Below are 6,847 nucleotides of genomic sequence, written 5' to 3'. Positions count from 1 at the left end.
CTGACACATTTTTTTTCGCGAGGACTTTGAATTTTTGCACAAAGATGGGACTAAACATGCACAGGACACTTGGAAAACACACTAAAGAGCATATAAAACCAGAAAAAGCAGAATATAGGACCTTTAAAGGGGACATGTTCTGAAAAGTGTTTTTGAACATATATTTGGGTAACCTGAGTGTCTACCGACCCACAAAATGTGAAATAAACCCATCCAGTCCTTTGTTTGTGGTCTGCATAAAGTCTTACAACACAGAGAAAAATGCTCTGTTTCAAATGTGCTCTCCTTGTGATGTCACAGTGGGATTCTAGTAAAAAAAAAAAACCCTCCCCTCCCCTGGTATCTTCACCCATGGACTCCACCCCCAGCCTAGAACAAAACTTTAGCACAGGTCCTCCATTTTTATTCTCAGCGAGCGATGGAGTGATATCTACGGGGAAAACTCAGGGGGGGGTCATTACATTTAAAGAGACACACACACCAAAACGGAGCGTTCTGAGAGAGCTGGTTTATACAGGGTCACAAACCTCCTCTGGCGCTTGATTCATGTTATATTTTGACCTAAGCACAGCACAGATGTTTCATTTAGACCACAGGGGACTGTTTGAAAAGGTGGAGGAGGGGGAGAATATGTCCTCTTTAATAGAGAAGACTAAACTGATATGTCTGAGTAGGTTCTCAGTCATTCACTCTACAATTCATCTATCAGACGCTTTTATCCAAAGCGATGTACATCAGAGAGTAAATTCAACACAAGCGAGGATCTAAAGAGGAGGAAACAACGCCAGGAAGTTCAAACAAACAGCTTTGAGTCTGATCAGACACACAGGGGCTGACAGGAAGTCACCAGAGGTGCTGACAGGAAGTGACCAGACACAAAGCACAACATCGACAATATCCATCTGTCTGTCTATCTTTTTCTCATATTATTATTGGACAGACAATACCAGCTGTTATCCTTGATCAATTCATTCAAACACTTGAGACACCTGATCACTGTTACTACCCTTATCGTCGTTAAAGCTACTTAAATGAAGTTTAATTTTCTGTGGATCTTGGACAGCCCCGTCGAAACAGCATTTGGATCCAGCTTCAAATATGCAGACCTGTTTGAAAATCCCCTGATGGAGGTGTTCAGTAAAAGTCCTCTCTGCTAACTCTGGGGTCAGGAGGTTCAGGACAAACACTCTGATAACACTTATAAAGAACAAACACCTTCTTTGTAGTTGTGTCTCAAACAGGTCGTCTGTTCTGCCGTTTCACACACTTGAACTTCTACAATTTTTCCACTGAAGTCTTGAGACATTCAAGGTTGCACTAAGTTCATTCAAGTCGAACCCGACCGTCTGCACTTAGTTTGACCTCTGTGCACTTTTGACTCAACACTGAAGCCTTCCTTCTTCTTCTTCCTTCACATGGAAACTATGATTAAACAAATAGTGTAAAATACTTTTATCTGCAAATCGGCCGAGAAGACTGAATCTCTCAGGATTTATTTCACAAAATGAGGACAAATGATGAAAAAGATTCCTTTAGGGCTGCTAACACGCTTGTCAGTGTTTTTTTTTCTCAACAAGTGGAGGTGATTGGAGCTTCTCGTTGTGGTGTGGATTAAATGCTGCATCATGTTGGTTATCTGCACACAGTTTTTGTCTCGTCTGTTATCTTCTCACCTCTTTCATTTTCTGTCTCGGGGAAGCCAAAATGCTTCCACACCTCCGATTTAAAAGACGGTAGTGCGTCCTCAATTTCTAAATCTTGCTCTGCAAAACTTTACAAGATGTTGGTAAAGCGGTAAAAAGTCAAACTAAAACATTCATGAACTTTAAGAACTGAGCATTTGTTTAACTGGTTTTTCTCTTTATTTTTAAGCACTATATCTTTTTTCACTAATTAGTTCAAACTAAATTAAAATAAAAGATCCAACAGATTAATTCAGGTCAGCTCCTTCTTCCTTACGAGAAACCAATGTGTCACAAACATTTTGTTTCTCACATCGAGGGAGCTGAAAAAGTAGCATCCTGCCTGCCGTCCTCCTCCGTGTGAAGCAAACGGTGATTCACTAGAGATAATCAATATCTCTGGCTTTGGAGAAGATCATGAATTTGGTTTTGTTGGCATTAAGGATAATCCAAGGCTGATTAATGCATTCTGAAGACTTAATAGCAAGTTGCAGTAAGCTCCACAGAGTCAGCAGGACAATGCAGAATAGTACCATTGAGTTTAAAGATAAATATTACAGTCCCTTATACAGAAAATCTTGTTGACATAGATTGTAAAAAAGACAGGTTGATTCAGGTTGATTTCTTTTTCTGAAGTCTACCATAAAGATGCTTTGCATGTGGAACATGCAAATTCATATCCTTAATAACCGAGAGCCCCAGAGGACACCATCAGACAGAAGACGCAGCAAACAAAACGTCTCTCTGTTGCCATGACAACGCTGAGTGTTGATGTTTACCTTCTGTTGCTGCAGCTCTTCTGATCGTGTCCTGGGCCTTCTCCAGACTCTCGCTGGCGGTGTTTGCAACTGCTGCCTCACCACCGCCAACTCGCGCTTGATCACGTAGTTCTCCTCGGCTTCCTGTCGCCGCCAGCGTCACCTGACCCTGAAACAGCAGGAGTCCAGATTAAAATTACAGAACATATAACACTGTAGGGGGAGCGGGTCAGTCTTGGTTTTGAGTGGGACTGCAACCTCATGCTTTCGGGGTTTTATCTGCATGCTGATCAGAGGATGATTTTAGTCAAAGTTCAACCCGCCTGTCGGCTTTCTATCAGAGAGCTGGTCAAGAAGATCAAACTACTCTCGTCCATTTAAAAGGAAAATGGAGACTGAAGCTTGTTAACAAAACATATAATATAAGACTGAGAACAGGAGGAGACAGTGAGCCCAGATCTGTCTGAGGGTAAGTACAGTTTCTATTCTTCGTGTGCACCTTACCATACTTTGGAAAAAATTTGTGGACACAAAAAGAATATGAACGTCCAAATTTAGATTACAAACAAAATGAAATATGGCACATCAAAATGCTAAGTAAGCTACTATATGTGCTAAAATTGTTGATTTCTAAAAGGTCACTTAATGAACTTCAATGAGATAAAGAGGACTCCATTTATTTTAAGGTGATCCCCTATTGAGGCCACACAACCCTTTTATTTTTACTTCTTAGACATTCTTCTGAATTGCTCTTGTGCAGGTTGATTTCTTTTTCTGAAGTCTACCATAAAGATGCTTTGCATGTGGAACATGCAAATTCTAATCCTTAATAACCCGAGAGCCCCCAGAGGACACCATCAGACAGAAGACGCCAGCGAAAACACCTTCAGCTCTAGCTACATTTGCTGCAAACCATGAAGAGTACGATATTCTTTGTCTTTATCTGTGCAGCTGTTGAGGGTTCAGGAAAACACCATTCTTTTCCTCAAGAAATGACATGGTTTGAGGCTCAGGCTTACTGTAGAGAGCATCACACTGATCTGTCCCTTTGTTAGTCACGAGAAAGAGCAAGAAATGCTCCAAACTGCTACAGGTGAAAGATTCTTGCTTGGATGGATCGGTCTCCACCGAGATGCCGTCAAGCGCTCTGTCTGGAAGTGGTCAGGAGGTGGAAACAGCACATACTTTAACTGGGCTCCTAACCAACCAGATGACTACAATGGAATTGAGAATGTTGTAAATCTTAAATCTGATGGAAAATGGAACGATGGAGACCCATCAATTTTGCTGCCTTTTTACTGCTTCAGTTTAACCGCAGTGGAGGTGAAGAAGACCTGGGAGGGGGCTCTGGAGTACTGCAGAGAGACTCACACTGACCTCACCACCCTGCAGTCTGACACCGAGCAGCTCCTGACCCTAAGCGAGATCCGCCACGACCACATCACTAGCAGGGTTTGGATTGGCTTGCGTTTTCTTGGGGACCACTGGTTGTGGGTGAACGGTGACCCAATGGTGTACGAGAACTGGCGCCAAGGAGACCAGGAGCACCAGTGTCCTCTCAGGAAACGCTGCGGGGCTCTAACCAAAGAGGGACACTGGGAGAACTGGGACTGTGGGGAAGAACTCCACTTCATCTGCTACTGAGAGAGTCAGCATTTCATATTGGGTAATACAGCTCTAACTGTAGGATTTCTACATAGAATATGTACACATATTTAAATAATTTGTGTATTTGAAAATTATTATTGTGTGTTGTGTTTGTGCATATTAATATGAAATACTACTGAGATGACTTTGGAATCCTTTTTAGAATAATACTAATGACTAAACATTTTGGAAACCTAAACTTTGTGGTTGTGTTTGTATCTCTAATAAATTTTCCGTCTCTGATTAAAGAACGTTGCAGGAGCCTCATTTGTCAACAGAGCTGTCAATCATAACATTACATCCGCTCTTTTCTGCAGCAAATGCTAAATGCTCTTGACCTTATAAAGCACATTTCTAGTCTTCTGACTACTCAAAGCGCTTTTACACCGCAGGTCACACCTACACATTCACACACTGATGGTAGAGGCTGCTCTGTAGTGAAACCATCAGAAGTAACTAATCCCATTCATTCGCATTCATGTGCTGCCGCTGAAGCAGCGAGAGCAATTTGGGGTTAAGTGTCGAAGGACACATTGGACATGTGGCTGCAGAAGCTGGTTCTGGTTGAGAGACGACGACTCTACCAACTGAGCCACAGCTGCCCAAATCACTTATTCAAACTGCATTTCTCAAAAAAAGAAACAATACTTGGAACAAAAATCAACAAGATAAGAACTAGCCATGAGGACAGTTTGAGAACATTTTATTTGACATGTATAGAAAGGAGGTAAAGCCATTCTTACCAGTGTCTTGATTTGGTATTCAAATGAATGCAAATTAGTTATCTTGACTTTTAGATGTATTATTTGAATAAGTGCTGCACTGCTACACCAGTGTGGTCTAAAACCATTAGTTGCACGCACATGGTTTCCACTTTTGTATGAGACTGGTGTCCTGAGATCCAAACATTTATGGATAATGCCTCCTAGTGTCCAATACAAGGAAGTGCATGTTTTTACGGATGGATTGAACTCTGATAGAAACCACCTGAAGCCATGGGGGAGAGGATTTTGGCATCCTGCAGTTTGGAGTATGGTAGCTTCTGAATTGCAAAGTGCCTCCACAGTCTGACAGTATACAGTCCTTCTTAGTAGGCCGATATTTGTTCCTACTTCATCTGATTCATTCAGTGAGGAAGTGGTGTCATTAGCCCTCCTCATGTTTGTGACTCCAACTCAGATGTGATCTGCACGATGGCTCAGTAAATAAAAGAAAACTTCACATTGCATGTAAACGATTTAAGAACTTAACATTTGAAATCCGCGTTACCCGAACCGGCCGCATCCATCCTCGTTTGTTTTGATTTGGAGGCGCACGTGAAGTGACGTTTTACATTTAATTTTGCACAGCATTGTGGGTGTTAAAATACAACTCATTTCCTGAAAGGATGCATCCAAACCATACTGCACCAAACCTGGAAGTTAGCATCCATGCTGAAATGTTCAGTCTACTGAGGTGGACCCAAAAAATGCCCTCTTAATGATCACGAGGGTTCAGTCTACTGAAAAGTCCGCGCTCCATCCTGAACTGTGGCTTTTCGAAAAGGGCCAGTGAGTTTGGAGAATATGAAACCGATAGAGGATGACTGTGTAGATTCAGAATTTGTTAAAGTAGATAAACAAGTTGTTTTTAATCAAACAAACTCACTTGACAATCAACACAGGAAACTGAATCAAAGAAAATAGCTTGTTAGCTAGTTAGCAGCCTGTTAGCTAAGCTAGCACCAGAAATCCTTTCACTTGATACTTGTCTGTCTTTTAATAATGTTACATGCTTCATGCATCCATAACAACTGAAAAATGTACGGTAATGACATCACAGCATATGTTGTTAAATTTGAAACTTTTCAGTAGTTAAGGCCTGTTAGCTAAGCTAGCACCAGAAATCCTTTCACTTGATACTTGTCTGTCTTTTAATAATGTTACATGCTTCATGCATCCATAACAACTGAAAAATGTACGGTAATGACATCACAGCATATGTTGTTAAATTTGAAACTTTTCAGTAGTTAAGGACGATAATGAAATGGGTTGTTTATCAATTTATCATTAACTGATATTTAAAAACAACGCACTGTAAATCAGTCTATCTTTTCTGCCTCTTTAAAGAGCAATATGTAACTCTGACTCCAAATTCTAAACATTGTAGAGAGCTGTCCCCCTCCTCTCTAGAGTCGATGCTCACACAGGTCACCATGTGGTGGACTCTGAAGCTTCAGTGTTTATCCAGCTCTGCATGGGTCTGTAAACCTTTCTGTGTTCTAACCTCTCTTCATTTTTCAAAAGCATCTCCAATATTGATCCTAGTTTGAGCACGTTTCTGCTCGTGGAGCTTATTAGAAACATGCAGAGGCTTTTTAGGTCGGGTACAATCACTTCTATCTGAACCACTTCTCTTGACCCGCTTCCATCGCTGCAACACCTGTTGACCTGATAACTGCTCTCATATCTGACAAACCGAGGGGCGTCCAAAACGGCTGTGTGGGGTCGCCTTAAAACCGCCTACCTTCTCTGGTCCAAACAAATCCAGAGCATTCAGGAGCAGAATCTAAAGTTAGAAGGAGGACATACTGGCTGCTGCATTGTTGTCAGAGAAGCCAGCACTTCAACATAGCATGTTTCCTTAATGTCTGATCAGATAGTAAGGTCACTACACAGCTCACTGATTGGATCTTTGGATTTATTTTGTACAAACCTGATCTGTCAATTTTTCCCTTTCTTAGTTTACAAATCTTCCAAAGTGTCAAACAGGGTGTTTCAT

At 41.4% G+C, this 6,847-nt stretch overlaps 1 pseudogene; it reads left to right on the top strand.

The window, feature by feature from the left end:
* The first annotated feature begins 3,354 nt into the window (after positions 1–3,354).
* LOC114921513 (macrophage mannose receptor 1-like) lies at positions 3,355–4,778 on the top strand (annotated as a pseudogene).
* The last annotated feature ends 2,069 nt before the right edge of the window (positions 4,779–6,847 follow it).

The sequence above is a fragment of the Labrus bergylta genome, chromosome 1, assembly GCF_963930695.1.
Source record: "Labrus bergylta chromosome 1, fLabBer1.1, whole genome shotgun sequence".
NCBI lineage: Eukaryota > Metazoa > Chordata > Actinopteri > Labriformes > Labridae > Labrus > Labrus bergylta.
This window is presented reverse-complemented; position numbering and strand designations above follow the sequence as displayed.